Consider the following 20,820-nt stretch of genomic DNA (forward strand, 5'->3'; position numbering starts at 1 on the left):
GGAAACATATTTGGACAAATTAATGAATTTTAAGGAGTTTTCCTTGACACTCATACCTCCTTGACGAAGGTTAATGAACTCCTCTACCTTAGCTTCCCTTTGCTCCCTTGGAAAGAATATGTCAAGAAAGTTCTTTATGAAGATCTACCAAGTCACGGGCCACCTCCGAAAGCCCTACCATCCTTCCACTAATTGTACCATGTCTCAGAAACATCCTTGAGTTGATAGGCATCAAGATAATCCTTTTCAGTGGTACTTACCCCCATAGCAAACAAGATCTTGTAGACCTTATCAAGGAAATCTTGGGGGTCTTCATCAACTCTTAGTATAACGAAAATACGAAGATTCATCCTCGTGAAATCCCTTAGATGGCTAGCCATAGTACTAGCATGTTGGTTTTCTCGAGAAACAACCTTTCTATTAGCTTGTTCCGTGATGAATTGAGCTTTAATGGTGATGGCTTGGGCCATTTGGAATTGGGCTTCCCTGCACCTCACCATCTATCATGGCCAGAGGATTGCCTGGAACTTGTTCATTTGTAGCAGCTTGCACTTGAGGAAGAACTCAATAGGCTTGGGGAGTAGCTCCCGCATTCGCCATCTCTTCTCCTACTCTTATCGCGGTTGTCCTTCTTGTGTTCATCGCCTATAACCACAAGAAAGGGATTAGATTCTAAAATACACATACTGTTAATACTCTATAGGCACAATAGGATTACCAAGAAATGAGAAGTTTTCTTATCATCACATAGCCTCTCGTCCATAATTTTGGCGCGCTTCACAATCATGAACAAGACACTATATAACGTGGTTTAGTAAGATGTTTATCCTAAGGATATTCAACCTCATACACTGATACCAAGTTTTTCACACTAGGAGATCACCCCAGATGCGACCGGCGTCATCTTTCTCTCAGAGGACTCAGACAATCCCTTAGCATTCGTCATAACATGTCATCTGTTGAAATTGCGGAAAAATTAAAAACTTTTAATACTATGTGAAGTATGCTTAGACATCATACATAACAATCATGAAAACATATGTAGCGGTATTCTAAAAGTTGTCTCATGTAAAAACCATCTAAAGAGTAAGAATCTAGACTTAGTTAATAAAAGTCAATATTCTATATAGGCCTTAATACAAAAGAATCTAAAGAACGTAAACAGAATCAAAAGTATTCTAAATAACTACTAAAGTCTTCATAATCTAGAGTACATAAATATAGCATCCCCAAACATGAGGACCTACAAATACTTGGAGAGAGAGTTCTAAGCTTCTTCAATCGACCTGCTTAATCCTCAATGGTCGGACCCTACATTTGTAGTAATATAATGTAATGGGGTTAGTACATTACATGTAAAAAGCATGGGTATATGCACATATCATTTAAGGACATACATGAAACGGATCATATCTTAGAATATATGCTAAGTCGTTTGAAAATATTCAATGCACCTATCATAGAACATAAACAAGATAAGGATTTCATCAGCATAAAGCATGATCATAATCAAAGACATATTATCATAGAGTCATGTTAACATTTCATATTCAATAGATCATATAAACATAACATACAAAACACTTACCAATGATCCCATCCCCAACTTACAAGGGCAATGGTCATGTGAAGCCCCATAACCCCACACAACCAAGTAGATAAGATAGGAGACCATAAGTAAAGCTTTGCTTCATATAACTTGTATCATAAGTAGTCATCACCTCATAAAGCAATATAGACCAATAAAATATTCATTAATGTAACCAACTTTATATAAGAGTAACGACATGTATCATAAGTATCATAATTTTCATGTTGTCAAATTACATAGGAAACAATCTCCTAGGACTTCCCTTAGAATCAACTTGTGCAATGTCTAGGTCGAGTCCCATACCCGTACCTATACTAAGTAGACTCTTCAAGTCACCCTAGTCAACGTCCATTTACTTGTCTTTCATTTTACTTAAGGGAACAATCGCCTTAACCGAAACAAGATCATGTGATCTAAACATGGAATTCGGTGTCATAAAACCCCACACCGAAAGAAGGTGGTATACCAGCCAAAGTAGAAAAAAACATGACATAGCTTTCTAGGTGGATCCACTAGCTAGTATCCTATGGTGACAACATAGTTCAAGAACTAGGAGATGTATTAGAGACCCATAGTTCCACATTAAATGGCAGCCTATATCTCATGAGAGTCATTTTGAACCTACCTTCCAACTAGGAAGGGGACACCTCTTATATCTAGTTCACTCGGTGCTAAGCTAAAGTCCCTGTTTTGATTAACCTTTAAGTCATCATTTATTAATAAATCTTATCATAAGTCATAAGAGATTAAATCCTTCTATAAACATGATCATAAGCTCTTTAGGTGTGGATGAGAATTTCCTTCATCGTTACCCTTCTTTTGTGAGATTAACATATCATAAATTTTCTTGTGCAAAACATAAAAGAGAATATCATAAACTTCCATTGTCATATTCTTATCATGCTCTCACAAATTAACATATTCATAGCGCAACATATATACATAGCATCATCATACATACTTCACTAGCATTGTCACATCAATTATAGGCTAACATAAACATGATAGAGTAATCACGACTTTAGAAGACTTACCTCGTGTTTCCAAGATCCTTATTCAGGATCTTATATTCAATATACAACAACCATCCAACAGCATAGTGAAATATTCAATAGCATAATTAATACTAACTCTTCAAATCATAAACAACACTAATTCGTAAAGTAGAATAAGGGGGAAAGGGTAAGTTAGGAGTTCATTCAAGTCATAGTCCCAATCCCAACAATTACATGTTATCAAGGTGTAGGTATACCACATTCGAAACCATCAATTTGATAGGGGACATGCTTCACACTAAATTCAAGCATTACAAGTCAAACATTCGACAATATATGCTAAATCAACCATAGAAAAGCATTAATTTTAATCGATAGTCATACATTTAGAGTTAGGAAGAAAACCCGTTTTGTAGAGTAAAAACCCTAGAAATTGAATTTCTTGAAAACTATCTTTGAAATGAAATTTTGGGGAAAGAAATCACAAGAGTGAAAAACCCATACATTATTGATGTTTATCCACAAAAAGTGAATGGAAATCTTGAAATCTTCGTCTTCTTCCTTAAGCTTTTTTTGTTCTTCAATGGAGTTTGAAACAAAGAGAGTTCTAGAGAGAGATGAGAGAAATTTGTTTGATTTCATTTGAAGTATGTAAAAGTGGTCTAAAAATTACCTAAAATCAATATATAGTCGTCCCATAAAATAACGAAAAGATCCTTCACGTAAGTGGGTCTTTTTGTGAAGTTAAATTACCTAAAATACGACTTTAACAAATCTGGGAAGTGGTTGTGAGCGTCGCGGGGCCAATTCCCATTATTTTTCTGAATTTTTGGGTCGAGGCAGTGAGCCTCGTGAAAGATCCGTATCGCGAGGATTCCTCCCATTTCTTGAGGTAGTGAAACTCGTGTGGGATGCGTCACACAGCAGCCCTTTGGTTCTTGCTCGCACAGGCTGTTTTGGCAGCCTGCTCGCCCATGTTTGGGTCCTCCCCAAGGACCCCTCGGGAGATCCTTTGGGTGTCGTTACCTTACTTGTTTGAAGTAATTTAACAAGTTTTGGAATTCATTTGATACTTAGAAACCTTCACCAAATATAGAGACGTCAACTAGTTCAAATTAGCTAGTTTTCGGACGTCAAGGTCTTTTGTTGTCGTTTTGGCTCTAACCTTTTATAAATGAGTTTATTACATTAATATATGTCTAAAAACATCATTTTAAATATTATTCAATAGGCTAATCTCTAGTCAAAGACATGAAACTTCCAGGGGGTTACAAGATATGGTTATTGGGTACCGACCACGTCCAGGGTGTAAACTCAGGGAGTAACAAACTTGGTATCAGAGCCCAGAGTTCAAGATTCCTATGGAGTCTATGAAGCCGTGTCTATAGAGTCTTAGTCATTGGTGTGAAATGCACCATATCTATGATTAGGAGGCTACAACATTTAGGCATTCGTCACTTCTTTCATATTCTTTTTCATGCGTGAGAGATAACTCTAAAAAGTTTCCCTCTAATTTGTAATTACGTGTGTTTGAGATTGTCATGCCTTCGCGAAGAGAAGCAAGAGGTCGTCCAGACAGAAGGAATGTAAAATAGATAGAATTACCCAATACACCGAATGTGCAACCTCAAGGAGAAGTCACCAATGTTGAGTTCCCTGAGGCTATCCGGAGGTTGAGTCAAGATGTGAACAACCAAGTCATGTAACAAAGAGAAGATCGACAAGAAGGGGGCTGACACTTGGAGAATTCAGAAAATCTTGAGGATGAATCCCCTAAGCTTCACTCGATCAATAACTATCGAGGATCCAAAGAACTTTGTGGAAGAGTTGAAGAAGGTATTCAATGTTATGCATGTGGAAATAGCCTCATAGCAACTCAAGAATGTGGCTAGGACCTGGTTCGAGTAGTGGAAGGAGGGAAGAGATGAGGATGCACCTTATCTGAGTTGGGCTTGCTTTGAAGAAGCTTTCTTGGGGCATTTTTTTCACCGGGATCTAAAGGAAGCAAAGGTAGGGGAGTTCGTTACTCTTAAACATGACTCTTTAAGTATTCATGAATATGGGTTGAAGTTCACCCAACTGTCTTGCTAAACTCCTTAGATGGTTAAAGATATGAGAAGCCGAATGAGCTTGTTTGTTGTTGTCTTGGGTGGGGCATTAACCAAAGAAGGCAGAGATGTCATGATGATTAGGGACATGGAAATTTCAAGGTTAATGTTCTATGTGTAGCAGGTAGAGGAAGAGAAGCTTAGGGATAGATATGAGTTCAAGATAAAGAGATCTAAGACAGGGAATGAGTCCGGGCAGCAAAAGAATGATGCAAACCAGTCATCTTTCCAACAGAAACAAAAGGGTCCTGCTCCATCAACTGCTAGTGCACCTACACCTAAGAAAAATGGTAAGCTTTAATGGAAGAATTCCAGAATTAAACCTGTATACTTATAGGGTAGTGTGATGCAGGGAGGTAATAAGCCTCCTGCCTGCGCCAAGTGTGGTACATATCACTTCGGTATTTGTCGTGAAGGCTCCACGGGTTGTTTCAAGTGTGATCAGACCGGGCATTTCATGCAAGAGTGTCCAAAGAGCAAGCAAGGCGGTGGTAATGGAGGTAATAGATCTATGTCTTCATCAGTTGCTCCACGAGACACAATTGCACCAAGGGGAGCTACTTCTGGTGCTGGCGGAGGAACAAACCATTTGTATCGCTCAATAGTCACCAAGAACAGGAAAATTCGCCAGATGTTGTAACTAGTATGTTTTGAGTCTTTGAATTTACTGTTTATGCATTGTTAGACAGAGGAGAGAGTTTATCTTTTGTGACTCCCGATGTTGCTATGAACCTTGAAATTATTCCTGAGAAACTTAGCGAACCATTTAGTGTTTCAACACATGTTTTTGAATCCATTCTAGCAGAAAGAGTCTATAGTGATTGTCTTATTTTCTTCAGTCACAAGAGTACCATAAATAATTTAATAGAGTTAGACATGATAGATTTTTATTTCATTCTAGGCTTGGACTAGATCTAATTCAATTATGCATCAATAGATTGCAGAACTCGAGTTATCAAGTTTCAGATTCCAAATGAGCCACTCATAGAGTGGTTTAGTAGTTCAACAGTGCCTAAGGGTCATTTAATTTTGTACCTTAAGGCAAAGAAGTTAAATCAAAGCATTGTATCTATCAGTTAGTCCGAGCTAATGACTCAAGTGATGAGATACTTTCCCTTTAGTCAGTTCCTATAGTGTAAGAGTTTCCAGAAGTCTTTCCTGATGATCTACCTAGAGTCTCTATTGAAAGAGATATATAATTCGGCATAAACATCATTCTAGATACTCTTCCTATATCTATTCCGCCATATAGAATGACACGAGCAGAGTTAAAAGAGCTGAAAGAATAATTGATAGATTTGTTAGACAAAGGCTATATTCGACCAAGTGTCTCACCTTGGGGCGGTCTGGTCTTATTTGTGAGAAAGAAAGATGGTTCCCTTAGTATGTGCATAGATTACCGTCATTTGAATAAGGTGACCATCAAGAATAAATATCCTCTTTCAAGGATAGATGATCTTTTCGACCAACTTAAGGGTGTTTCTTGCTTCTCAAAAATTGATCTCAGATCACGCTACTATCAATTGAAAGTTAGGGAATGTGACATTCCTAAAACAACTTTTAGAACAAGATATGAGCATTATGAGTTTTTGGTTATGTCATTTGGTTTGACAAAGGCACATGAAGCATTCATAGATCTTATGAACAGGGTTATCAACCCTTATTTAGATTTGTTTGCCATCATCTTTATTGATGACGTACTGATTTATTCGAGGAATGAAGGAGACCATGCTAGTCTCCTTAGGATAGTTCTTTAGACTTCGAAAGATAATGAGCTATATGTCAAGTTCTCCAAGTGTGAGTTTTGGCTTAAGTCTATGGCATTCTTGGGCCACATTGTTTCGGGTGATGGGACTAGTAATACCCAAAAGATAGAAGCAGTTTAGAGTTGCCTAGACCCACGTCTCCAACTGATATAAGAAGTTTCTTAGGTTTGGCAGGCTACTATAGGAGATTCATTGAGGGGTTTTCGTCTATATCATCTCCTTTGACCAAGTTAACTTAGAAGACAACCAAGTTTCAATGGTCTGAATCTTGTGACAAAAGCTTTTTGGAGTTGAAAAAGAGATTGAATACCGCTTCGGTTTTGACCTTACCAGAGGGTACTCAAGGCTTTGTGGTTTACTGTGATGCATCGAGAGTTTGTTTGGGTTGTGTGTTGATGAAAAATGGCAACGTTACATCTTATGCCTCCAGACAGTTGAAGGTTCATAAGAAGAATTATCCACCTCATGACTTAGAATTGATTGCAGTAGTGTTTGCTTTGAAAATATGGTGTTCATATTGCACTGATCACAAGATCCCCCAATATGTGTACATTCTGAAGGAGCTAAATCTCAGACAGAGGAGGTGGTTAGAATTACTCAAGGTTTATGATATGAGTATTCTTTAGCACCCATGTAAGGCTAATGTTGTTGCTGATGCTCTAAGAAGGTTATCCATGGCGAGTACGCCCATGTTGAAGAAGAAAATATGTGTTATATAAAGATGAGCACAGAGTGGCACGCTTGGGAGTCAGACTTATTGATTCCACAAAAGGAGGAATAGTGATGACTAATGGTGCTGAGTCATTATTAGTGTCAAAGGTGAAACAGAAACAAGACCAAGATCCCATTTTTCTTGATTTGAAGGCAAATGTTCATAAGCAAAGAGTATTAGCTTATGATCAAGGGGGATATGGTGTCCTAAAGTATCAAGGTAGGTTTTGTGTACCTATGGTGGATGGACTCCAAGAGAGGATCATGGATGAAGCTCATAGCTCAAGATATTCCATTCATCTGGGTTCCACAAAGATGTACCGCGATTCGAGAGAGGTATATTGGTGGGGAGGCACGAAGAAGGGCATCACAAGGTTTGCCAAGTGCCCCAATTGCCAACAAGTGAAAATAGAACACCAAAGGTTGGGATGTTTGGCTCAGACTATAGAACTTCTAGAATGGAAGTGGGAGATCATTAATATGGACTTCATCAGAGGCCTGCCAAGACCTCGCAGGCAGCATGATTCTATAAGGGTAATTGTCTATAGAATGATGAAATCAGCCACTTTTTGCCAGTAAGGACTACCTATTTGGCCGAGTATTATGCTATGTTTTACCTTCACGTAGTGGTAATACTTCATGGATTTCGGGTCTCCATTATTTCAGATAGAGGTGCACAATTTACAACAAAGTTCATGAAATCATTTTAGAAGGGTTTGGGATCAAAGCTGAACTTAAGCGTTGTTTTTCATCCTTAGGAAGATGGACAAGAAGAGCGTACTATGCAGACTTTGGAAGACATGTTGAGAGCTTGTGTTATTGATTTCAAAGGGAATTAGGATGATCAAATACCTTTAATTGAGTTTCCTTACATTAACAACTACCATTCGAGCATCCAAATGGCTCCATATGAAGCTCTTTATGAGAGAAAATATAGATATCCTATTGGATAGTTCTAAGTTGGTGAAATAGATTTAATAAGACCAGATCTAGTTCACCAAGCTATGGAGAAGGTGAAAGTCATTCAAGATAGATTTAAAACGGTGCAGAGTCGCCAAAATTCATATACAGTTGTTAGGAGAAGGCCGTTGGAGTTTGAGGTGGATGATTGGGTGTATCTTAATGTTTAACCCATGAAGGGTGTTATGAGGTTTTATAAGAAGCGAAAACTTTGTCCCCGATATAGTGGTCCTTACGGAATATCCAAAAGATTTGGCAGTGTAGCTTATGATTTGGAGATACCCTAAGAGTTAGCACTGGTTCATTCGGTATTCCATATTTCTATGATGAGAAAGTGATTGGGTTATCGTTAATTGATTGTACCAATTGAGGATATTGGGATTAAGGATAGCTTATCCTATAAAGAGATTCTGGTCCAGATTTTGGATCATCAAGTCACAAGTTGAGAACTAAGGAAGTTGCATCATTCAAGGTCCTTTGGAGGAACCAATTCGTTGAAGAAACAACTTGGGAAGCTGAGGAAGATATGAAGAAGAGATATCCACATCTCTTTGAATTAGGAGAGAGTGCATATCAAGGTACTAAATCTCTTCTTAGCACTTTATAAGACTAAGTGTAAGCATGTTATTGCTCGCTTTTATTTGTTGAGTGTTGAAAAGATGTTACTCACCTATCTTAGTGAAAAAGTTCTCATTCGAGGATGGATGTTCCCAAGGGGGAGATATTATAACATCTCATTACTCGAACAAGCTAGTAATAAGCTTATAAACCAAAAATAGTCACTTTTTGGAAATAAAGCGAAAAATCAGAGACCTTATTTTAAAAAGTGAGTTTTGGTCATTTGGATATGGCCATAACTTCTAGGAGGATTTAGGGTCAGTTGTTTACATGGTCTAATATCTCTTGAAAGGATCTTTCACAGCGCCGAGTTTTCTCGATTTTGATGTCATATGAGAGATATATGCCTTTCATAAGTTGGGTTGTTGGAGTGAGAAAAGTCTAATCCGGATATTAGTAACGGTAAAGTGGTATTTTCACCCTACTATTTCCTCATTCATTTAAGGTTTTATTATGGGTAAAACTAAGCCTTAATTAAGTTTTAGAAAATTTTAACACGCTTAAGTCTTGGGAGAAAAGATAAGAGAAGAGGAAGATCAAGAATTCTTCAAGAACGCTAAGGTTTTGCGAGTGGAATTCATCGGGGGTGATCCCTATCGAGGTATGTGAAATGTTTCCGTGTTGGGATCGTTCACAGACACACCAACATGTTTAATTTTGCGAGTTTTGAATATATTGAATGATGAATATTGAAGTTCTTGATGAACAATTGTTGAATTCTTGTTTGTTTAGTTGTAGTATGCCTTTAGTTTTTTTGATTCTTGAATCCGAGCTGTTTTACGAGTCTAAAATATTGGGTATTGAGAATTTTAGTGATACTAATCGTTTGGGGAAAGATCCATGGACGTTTAGAAGGTTAAAAATTGTAAATCGAAGAAAAAAAGTCTGAAATCCCGTCTGACAGACTCTGGAGCGTCGTGCTTTCTAGAGCCCCTCAAGATCGACTCTGTTTGACATGCCCTAGCGCTTCGCGTCAGCCAGAGCGCCTCAAACCAGAGTTGAACAAAGCCAAGGTAAGTGTTCCTTCTTACTCCTTTTCCAACTTAAGTGTTGTTTTAGCATTCCAACTCACATACTCGTACATTCAATGTACTGATGTCAGTTAGCCTGCATCGTATTTTAATGAAAACACAGGTAACAAGGTTCTGCATTGGACGCATCGTCGATCCAATGAGCAGCTCGCAGTCAGTTGGTGATACTCCTTTCATTCCGAAGGACCTCTTTATTTTTAGCTATTTGTTTGGTATTCAATTGTTAGGATGATTTGGGGTCCTTCCCAACATCCATCTTTATATTAGAGTCTTCATAGACAGATGGATATTATTTCTTCTAAGTCTTTCCTTTCACTTGTAATTGACTAAGACTTGGGTTGCCACTTTGGCTAATTACTTTCCTTAAGTCAATTCTTGAGATAATATCTTGTGTTAAGTCCTCCGCTTAGTTAAGTAAGCCAAGCCAAGGGTACGCTCAAGGCCAGAAATGGTCATTGGGTGTCGTCCACGTCCAGAGTGTAGACTTGGGGAGTGCACTACCGAAGTTTAATGTGAAAGAAGTGAATGAAGTTAAAAATAAAATAAAAATATGTAATAAGAGAGAGTTGATCAAATGCTAAGAACTCCTCACTTCCAACCTTAACGTTGTGAGTTTGAGTCCCCAACAAAGCATAATGTTGGAGCTCCTAGGGAGGTGTTGAAAAAATTGAGATGGGAGGGGTGGGGGGATAACCAGGAAATTAAACTAAATTTTATTGAAGTAAAATATTTAGGGACAATATAATTTTGTCGGTACTAACAACCTTTTTGGTGACAAAACATACTATTAACTACAAAAAACCCATAATTTTATGACAAATAAGTTTGTCACAAATGTTTGAGCATTTGGGAATGATTTTTTGTTTTTGTAGTTAATATAATACTTTTAGCGACAAAGCACTATATATTATTTTAGTACACTTTTAGAGACAAATTTACTGACGACTGATTGACGAATTATTTTTCATCTCACAAGATTTTTAGTGACGAAATATGATTAATAAATGACGAAATTATTTGTCCCAGATAATCGAATGTGTTGAAGTGTACGAAGCCAAAATCTCTTGCAAAACCCATAAGTCAGACTCCTCTTCTCTTCCTATCCCAGAAACCAAAAACTCCAGGCACATTGTTATACCATATTGGTATAGACCCAATATGAAAATCGATATCCCTTCCGATGAATAACTTTTCGTTCTGCGATACACCCCTCACCACCTTGTTAAAATCCCCCCAAAAATGCTTTTGTCCTCCTCTTCTAGGCCCGCTTGCTGGGCATAAGCACTAGTACGATATCAAAATAGTATTGCACCAAATCTGATAAGTTTACGTAATAATATAAAAAAAGTGTTATCTTGCTTCAATTTAATGATAACTTTTTTTCAAAGTTTGAAATTTGGAGAAGACATCCAAAAACAGATTTTGTTTTTTTGTAAACACACAACAATTGATTTTTTATAATGTCAATGATTTAACCTTTGGAGACAGTTGTATATTCAATAATAAGAGAATGGATCGGACTGTATGCACCCCTCACTTTCATATCCAAGTTTGTGAGTTTTAGTCACCAAGAGAGAAAGAAAGGTGGGAGCTCCTAGACAGGTGTAAAATAGAAAAAAAAAGGGTGGGGGGTGGGGGGGGGAGAATAAGAGAGGAAAATATAGGAAAAATAATGTGAGTTTATGTTAGTCGTCAGAATATAAAATGAGGGAACAAAATAGGTAACAACAAAACATATGGTATTGTAACTACCTTAAATTAATCAATTTCTTAATTATTACAACGATGCCCACATTAAATAAAGTTGAAAACTTATTATATTTTCTAGAGAAAATGCAGAAGTATCCCTCAACCGATGCCCGAAATTCCAAAGACACACTTATGCTATAATAAGGTCCTATTACCCCCCTGAACTTATTTTATAAGTAATTTTCTACCCTTTTTGGCCTACGTGGTCACTAGCTTGAAAAAAATGTCAACCAGCGTTGGTCCCACAAGATAGTATCACGTAGGATCGAAAAAGGGTAAAAAATTATTAATAAAATAATTTCATGGGATTAATATGACCTTAGTATAGTATAAGTGTGTCTCTGAGATTTCGGACATAGATTGAGGGGGTACTTGTGCATTTTCCCTATTTTCTACTGAATAAATTCTTTTAAAATTATATATAAATGAATATCTATATTACCTTAAAAGCATGAACCCCTAACTTGAATATTACATTATTACAATATTTCTAACTTAGGTTGTGACTTTTTCGAATGAGTTGTGACTTTTTTCAAAGGTTGTGATTTTTTTATGAGTTGTGACTTTTCCAATAAGTTGAGACTTTAACAAAGAGTTCTGACTTTTACAAAGAGTTGGAATTTTTTCATTAAGTTTTGACTTTTCCAAAGTATTGTGACTTCTCAGAAAGATCATGATTATCAGATAAAACACTAAAATTATTTGTTCATACTACCATTTGTTACTATAAATATAGGGACTTACTTTAATTTCCAACAACAATTTTTTCTCTTCTTTTACTCTTCTTCTTCTTGCATTTTAAACTTTTTTGGTAATTTATTGTTGTTGAGTGATTTTGAAGTTTAGCGGAATATGATGTACTATTCTGATGAAGTAAGTCGTTCTATCCTAAGAGGGTATACTACATAACCTCGAGTGCTGGACAAAAATAATTTAATTTTAATGATATAATTATTTTTTTCTTAATATATACACATTAGAATGTTATGTTCTACTATATGATGTTAACATGATGTAGTCTAAATTCATTTATTTTGTTAACAATTCTCACTTGATTTATATTATGCTTATGAATAAATTTTTCCAAAATTTAGAGAATTGTTACAATTTGTTTTTTATGTTTAATACAAAAGAACGACTTTATTTATCAATGTTACTTATGTGATTTAGAGTTCCAAAAAGTTTGCTTCAAAATAGTTATTACTATATAAATATTGCCCTTCTATTTTACTTATTCACTATTTCTTATTATTTTAATATTTTAGATGAAGAAAAATTCATATGACTTGTAGTAACGCAATTGAAGTTAGAATTAGTTAATTTTTTGTTATTTGTTTAGTAGCTAATTTTATGAGATAATTATTTTCATTAATACATATATATATATATATATATATATATTTAGGTAGGTATTTTAGTTTAAACTAAAGTATTATATATGTCGCATATGTATTATGAAGTTAACGAGATCTTATAACTTAAAAATATATTATTATATAACAATACATGCAAAACACATCTGGTCAGATAACAAGAAAAATACAAAACAAATATTGTTTATAAGGAAGGTAATATTAGTGAGATAAGACTAATTATATGATTGAAACTCATCAAATTGAAATAAATATATGCATAATTGCATTTAACTAATAATTTTTTTGATTGATCATATTCATAGGTTTTTGTGAATAAGAGACGATATACATGGCGATTCACAATGAACATTCACATAAGAATATGCAATATATCATTTTTTTGGTAATCTTATTATTCAAATCTTCACTTAAATAAGCAATATCACTATTTACTATATCAAATATTTTTGAAATTGGTAATCACGTGCAACGCAGGTGTCAGAAAACTAGCATATATACACACACACACACACACACACACACACACTAGCCCTGGAAACGTGCATTGCACGTTAGTCCCTAATTTGTACGCAAGTTTGACATAAAAATATAAAATTTTCACAAAATATAGCATGAAAATCTTGTCTCACGTGTTGGATGTTCGATAGTTTTAATGCTTCATGAAAAATAAATCTTTTATTATACCCAAGGAATTGATATCTTTTAATTACTAAACATAATTTTTAATAATAAAAAATAAAATTGCCTATAAAAAAGATAAGTATAATGAAAAGTATTACAAAATGTCTAGATGGTGTAACATCACATTTATAGAAAAAAATGACAAATTCAAAAGGGAAAGAAAGAGAAGTAAATAAAGGCATAACATCCATAATAAAAGGCATCACATTAAACATATACAGAAAAAATTGTCATAATGATTGAATTACGTTTTGTTAGAAGTCGACTTGCTATAGATAACGTGTTTCATATGTATAAAAAACTAAAATCATAATATACAGAAAAGAAAGCATGACTATGTTAAGAATACAGTTTCACTATATTTCTTGAACTATATATTAAAGGATCTGTATATAAAAAATTAAATATTATTACTAATACAATAAAATTCAATGTCATAGTTCTGTACATGAATTTTCTAAGCAATTGAGATTACATATAAAAAAGAAAAAGTAAAAACATGTTGTTATCTAACAAGATAAATGATTATCAAACAACGAAGAAGACATAACTATAAATGTTTATCAAAGACTTACTCTTTTATGAGTAGTTGTGAAAATATTTGGTGAGATTTAATATGCTTACCCTCAAACTAATTAATTATAAATACACATTAGGATTAACTTTATTATATTTATATGCTAATGATAGAAGAAATGAAGAATACAAAAATATAGGAACAAATTACAAATTTATAATCAAAAACTCAAAAAGATGGAGATATGAAAAATAAAAGTCCAATTACAATTTGATATTGGTGAATATTCATCTTGTAACTATGATAATTTACATATCTCTCAATAAAAAGAAGATAAATATGCATGAAGTTTTAAAAAATACAAATAGAATCACTATGAATTTTTACAATTACAAATTGATTTATGATCAAGCCGACCCTAATTCAAAGCATCCTGAATAGTATCATTTAAACAAGTTTAAAATTTTGTGCAAGACTTTTCCATGGATGACTCAATCCAATAAGTAAAAAAATATCAGCAACTATAAAATTATCCAATTCTATTTGTAAAAAGTATTTAATAGAGGAAAATGGATTTGGAGAAGAGACTGTATGAAGCTTCAGTTAAAGGAGATGTTAGAGTTTTAAAAGAATTACTTGAACAAGATTCTTTAATTCTTGATAGACTTACCTTAACTTTCTTCAACATAACACCTTTGCACATAGCAGCACTGCGTGGTCATATTGACTTTGTGAGGTTTATTCTGGCTCAAAATCCTCAACTTGCTTCTCAAGTGGATTAATGAAAGTCATCTTCTCTTCACATAGCTTCAGCCAAAGGTCACCTGCATATCATACAGATGTTGCTGTTGGTAAATGCTGAACTGTGTCTGGATCGGGATTGCGATGGTGGAAATCCTCTCCATCTTGCATCCATCAAAGGCCGTGTTGAAGTTATCAAATAACTGATACATGTCAGGCCTTGTGCAGCTCTAGGAACGATGATCAATGGAGAAAATATTTTGCATTTGTGTGTGAAGCATAATCAGCTGGAGGTTCTGAAGGTGCTAATGGAGATTGGATGGGACCACGTGTTCTTCAATGCAAAGGATGGTGATGGACACAACATTTTGCATTAGGCTGTTGCTCATAAGCAAATTGAGGTATGCATGACTATGTTCAATTTCTTATAAGCAATATACCAATTAAATTACTTACCAATCAGTATTGCAGACTGCCAAGTACTTGCTTAAGACGCATCATACTGATGTGAATGCAATGGATGCAAATGGGAATACAGCATTCGATATTTTAGCACAGAGTGGGAGTGGCGTTAATGATCTATCAATTGGAGAGTGTCTTTGAGAAGCTGGAGGTTTAAAGGCAATAGATATTCAGAATGGTACAAGAATTCCCAACGGCTCTGCTGGAAATAACCATTCTGAAGTATCTACACCATCGGTATATTTAGGGGGAAATGAGTCTCAAAAGCCCCCCATCAAAAGGTGATTGGCTTACCAAGAAACACGAGACAATAATGGTGGTGGGCTCACTCATTGCAACCATGGAATTCCAAGCTGGAGTGTACCCTCCAGGAGGTGTTTGTCAAGAAAATGGAAAGTTAACTAATCAGGGAATACCCTCACATAAAGCAGGGCAATCAGTAATGTCTTATATTCATCCCAATTCGTATCGATTTCTTCGGGCCAACACCATTGCCTTTGTTTCTTCTCTGAGCACAATCTTGTTGCTGATAAGTCGATTGCCCTTCAGGCACAGGCTGTTCATGTGGGATTTGATGGTTATCATGTCGTTGACAGTTTCCTCAATAGCACTCACTTATGACATATCAATTTACATCCTCACGCCTAGCAAGGACAGTGAAGGACTGGTCAGACCATTGAAATTGGAACTTAAGTATGCTGTGGCTTAATGGCACTCCTTCTACTCGGTAACACAGTACGCTTGGTTGTGTATGCCAGAAAAAGAAGCATGAAATAAGATCAGCAGCAGCATAATAATTTGTAAATTTAACATATGTCAATGTTTGATCTGTTGCATAACAAATACCACTCAACCATTCCAAGAAATATTCATGACTGTTTCGAGAATCTAATTTCGTTGTCATATTTGAGATTTCAAAAGCATAGACAAGTCCAAGCAAAACAAATTTGTATCCTTGCGAATTAGGAAAAAGTACAGATAAATCCAAGCTAATAAAACAAAACTTCTTAAATGGCTTGCTTCACTATGTATATGCTTTATACATTTACTGTGATGCAACTACTCAACATTTATCTATTCAATCACAACAATACAACCAAACAATTTGTTGTTCATCTTGTATTCCTAAGATACTTAAAATAAAACTTGGAAGAACTTGTTAAGACACAACACAGTTTAAGAACATTTTCACAACTAGATAATTAAAACTAGTAGAGAAACTAAAATAAAAAATAGATTACAAAAAGGTATACGAATTTTTTTCTTCAAGAAGAATTGTTGTCAATATGTGTTTAAAGAATCTTACTGATTTCAACAAACTTTGCAGAAACACGAAGTTAGCAAATTTTAATGAACCGGTGAAATACAGAAGAACATAAATTAATTCACAAATTTAAAATTTGTAACACATACTAGAATCTGGAAAAACAGAAAGAAGATCAAGCCCACTGAATGCACAGTATCCCCTTAAGGAAATTATTGCCCTCTAGTATCCGAGGTTTTATTTGGAATATGTACTCCCAGGATAGAATGATCTCAATCACGAGTGTATTGATACCCACAACGCTGGTGTTAGCAAGCCATTCAGCGGCAGTAAAGTGCACTTTGGATACTAGATTTAGTAGTGGTAGAAGAAGTCCATAAAATTGGTACTTAAAATGAGAGGAAATCCCTCATTTTATAGAAAACAAAGGGTAGTGAGAGTTTCTTATTGTGCCTTACCAGAAAGGTCACAAACCTTTGGAAAAGTCACAATCTTTAGAAAAGATCACAACATTTCATAAAAGTCACAACTTTTCATAAAAGTCACAATTTTTCGTAAAGTCGCAACTTTTGATATAAGTTGCAACTCTTCATTAAAAGTCACAACTCTTCATTTTTCATTCACACTTTTAAAACCCAACACAATTTTAACACAACAAGAGACATTTCTCTGCATCAAACCTTCTCCTCTTACTAACCAACAAAGTAAAAAATTTCTACTGAAAAGAATAGAGAAAAAGGCAGAGAATTCAAAGTGATCAACAAATACAATTGTAACAACCCTAAAAATGGATAAGATAAGAAATGCTTAATGTGTCAAGAATGCCTATGATTATACCAGGGTTCACATGGATTAATGTGCGTAGAACCAGACCTTAAAACCCTTGCTACAGCCAAGCCAACTAACTTGGGGAGTTATTTGATCATGGAAAGGTTGGGTACAATCATGTAGGGCTCTCGAATACAATGATTTACTTGAAGGAGTCTTTACCGGACTTAAAATGGGAAAATCTTAGGTTTGGAGGGTCTAGGGGTAAAATGGTCTTTTTCCAGGCTAAGGGTAGTATCGTAATTACCCTAAATATATAATTATTTAATTAATAAGGTGGAGAGTCATTTTGGGGAGAGAGGGCCGAAATTGGGCTCTTGAAGTGAAGTCTTGCTCCACCCAGGTTTGAACCACGGTGGAAGCATGAATTAAATTGTTTTTAATTTATATGTATTATTTATTATCTGATTTAAAATAAAAGTAAATCATATTTTTAATAATTAAATAATTTGACAAAATCCAAAACTAGACTCTAATCCTAAGAAAACTCTTCTCTCCCACGCTCATCTCTCTCTCTCTCTCTCACGTCTCTATCACTCTTACTCACAATTTTCTCTGTCAAATAACTTCAAAAAATAGTAGGTAAACCAAAGTTCTTCACAATTGAAAAATTCACGACGAAAATATAAGAAAACAAACGAAATCAATCACGTAGGCAAAAAAAAGTTTGTTTGTCGAGTTGGTGTTGCCTTTGAGGGGATTTGGACGTGATTTTTGGAGAAGATTTTTGGCATCAAGTCGAGGTTTGAACGTCATAAAAAGTATGGGTTTTCTTACTCTTGGTCCCTTTCCCAAGAGACCCTTAAGGCAAGATGAATCTACTCGAAAACTAGGGTTGTTCCCGTTCTTGTCGAACTCCTCGTCCCTAGTATCCCTATGATCTCAATGTGAAATAGGTTAGGGATCATGTTGTTGGTATGTTTGCTGGTAGTTTAAGAATGAAGTTTGATTTTCGTGATAATGAGTTTGGAATTGTAAGCATGTTAACTTATGTCTATCGAATGTATGTGAAAAATGATATGTTTTTATGGTTGAATTTTATGTGCAAATGTTTGTGTAAATCATGAGTTGTAAAAGTGGTGTAATGTTGCTGGATGAATGGTAGTTCTTGGCTGAATATAATCATAAAAAGATTACACTTAAAGATGTACCAAATGAACCACGAAATTCCTTAAGAATTAACGTATGAATGATGATAAAAAGAAGCTGAAAATAGTGAACATATTTCCAGCATTTGGTAGGTTGGGTTCGGCCAAACAAAAAGGTACACAATGCAATGAAAAATGAATGTAAAATAAGTGATATCATTAAGTGTTGAACCCAAGACACCATAACATGAAAGCTACAAAAAAATCAACAAAAGATTAAGAAAAAAATGGATTGGAAAAGACTAAATTTCCAGCCTACTGGAAATTGTAGTCTCGGCCAACTTTTAAAAAAAAGAGCTTCGTTTAACATTTTTTTTAAGTGTGAGTTCATCGTGGATTAAAACCATGACATCACTAAATGAAAATTTCATAAAAATTTCGTGAGAAAAATGCAAGGAAAAATAGATGTGGTTAGTGGGATTTGAACCCAAAACCTCTTGAATGGATGGGAGAGTTAGGAGAAAAATAAAGGAGAAAATAAATGTGGAGAGTGGGGATTGAACCCACAACCTCTTGGATAGGTGAGAAAGTTAAGTGATAAATTAAAAGAAAAATAATGAGCTTGTAGGGGATTGAACCCACAACCTCCTTGACTTAAACGAAAAAGGAGAGGAGAAAAAGAGAGGAAATATTATGGGGTTGCTGGGGATCAAACTAGGGTCCCCCAAATCTGAAAAAATGTGATTATCAAGTTTAAAATAAGATTAAGTGTTGTCCAAGGGATTCTAAATTGGGTTTCCTTGCCCAATTCCGTATTGACACATAAGTCATACGTAAGTAAATATTTAATGAATACTGCCTCTAAAGATCAAAGTCAATATCTTGGCATATCTACAAGATGCATAGGTCTTGTACCACATAATCGTGGTTAAATATGAATCACTTAGACAAACTAAGAATGAAGCCCCATGGCTTGTATGTATAGAGTCATAAGTCTAGCATACCTTTAAAAGTAAGTGAACCTAAGATGTATGTAATGAAATGATGTAACCCAAAAAGGGTTAAGTAAGAGTGTGAAACACACTAAATGGCCAAGTGAATTGGCGTATGATGAAATTATAAATGAAATGATGAAATGAACAAATAAATGATGAATTGAACAATGAAATGATGAAACCCTAGAAGGGTTAAGTAAGAGTGTGAAACACACTAAATTGCCAAGTGCATTGGCATATGATGAAATTAAGATTCACATAAAATGGGGTGAGTAATTATGAAGAGAAAATGTGCTAATGTTAATGAATGTGGTGATAACATGATATGGGGCTAATACAAAAGATGAGAGCAATCTCAAATGACCCTAGTTGAATGTTACCAAAACATACTCACCTATGAGGGTGTAAAGTTAATGAAGAGACCAGTCTCTATGAATACTCTAATGAAAGTATTGAGATTGACACACTTAATACTAATGATGAGATGAGAAATCATCTATTGAGCTATAATGTCTACATAGTAGAAGCCAACTTCCATGACGTATGAGTTGAATGTAATGGGATTATATACTGAGCACTGATAGACTAGCTATGAGCGATGATGCCTTCTTTCGACAAGGGCGGAGGTTCACGTAACTCTCATGAGATGAGACTGTCCGGCATGCCGGGTATGGGTCTCCTTATATCTCCTAGTCTTCGAACCTATACTGCCAATATAGGTATCTAGCAAGGTTCGAATCCCATGTATGCTAGCATGTTTTGGGTCACGTTGGCTGGTGATTCAACCTCTTTTCGGTGTGGGGCTTCATGACACTGGATTTCATGATGCTCACATGATCTATGTCGGTTAAAGTTAAAGTTCCCTATGAATGAATGAGACCAGCCTCAAATGATGCACATAATGAAATGAATGATGTCAAAGGTGTTTGGATAGGATCATCAAGAGGTGATCTAGACTTAAGTAATGACACTAGGTCATTCTTGATCATTGCAAAGCGAACCTGATAAAAGTCTTAAACTACATCCTAGGTATAGCGGTGTTTACACTAGCCTATGAATGAAATGAAATGAAGTATGTATGAATGAGTGAAGCAGACTCTGTGTTTGTTAAAGAAGGCTCCCTAGTTGAGGTCCCATATGTTGATCCCTCAGTTTTGGGTAGTCCTTATGTAAAGTCCATGATTCCAAGGTCTCATGGCATATGAACGAATGATATGAAAAATGTTATGCGATATATGCAATATGTTATGTGGTATATGCAAGATGTTATGTGTTGTGTGCAATATGATAAGTATGATGCTGCATGTTACTCTCATGGAATGAATTTTCTAATCCAAAT

General features: G+C 35.3%; 1 pseudogene; it reads left to right on the top strand.

Moving 5' to 3' along the window:
* The first annotated feature begins 14,672 nt into the window (after window positions 1-14,672).
* Window positions 14,673-16,100, top strand: LOC107027525 (annotated as a pseudogene).
* The last annotated feature ends 4,720 nt before the right edge of the window (window positions 16,101-20,820 follow it).

The sequence above is a fragment of the Solanum pennellii genome, chromosome 8 (assembly GCF_001406875.1).
Source record: "Solanum pennellii chromosome 8, SPENNV200".
In the NCBI taxonomy this organism is placed as follows: domain Eukaryota; kingdom Viridiplantae; phylum Streptophyta; class Magnoliopsida; order Solanales; family Solanaceae; genus Solanum; species Solanum pennellii.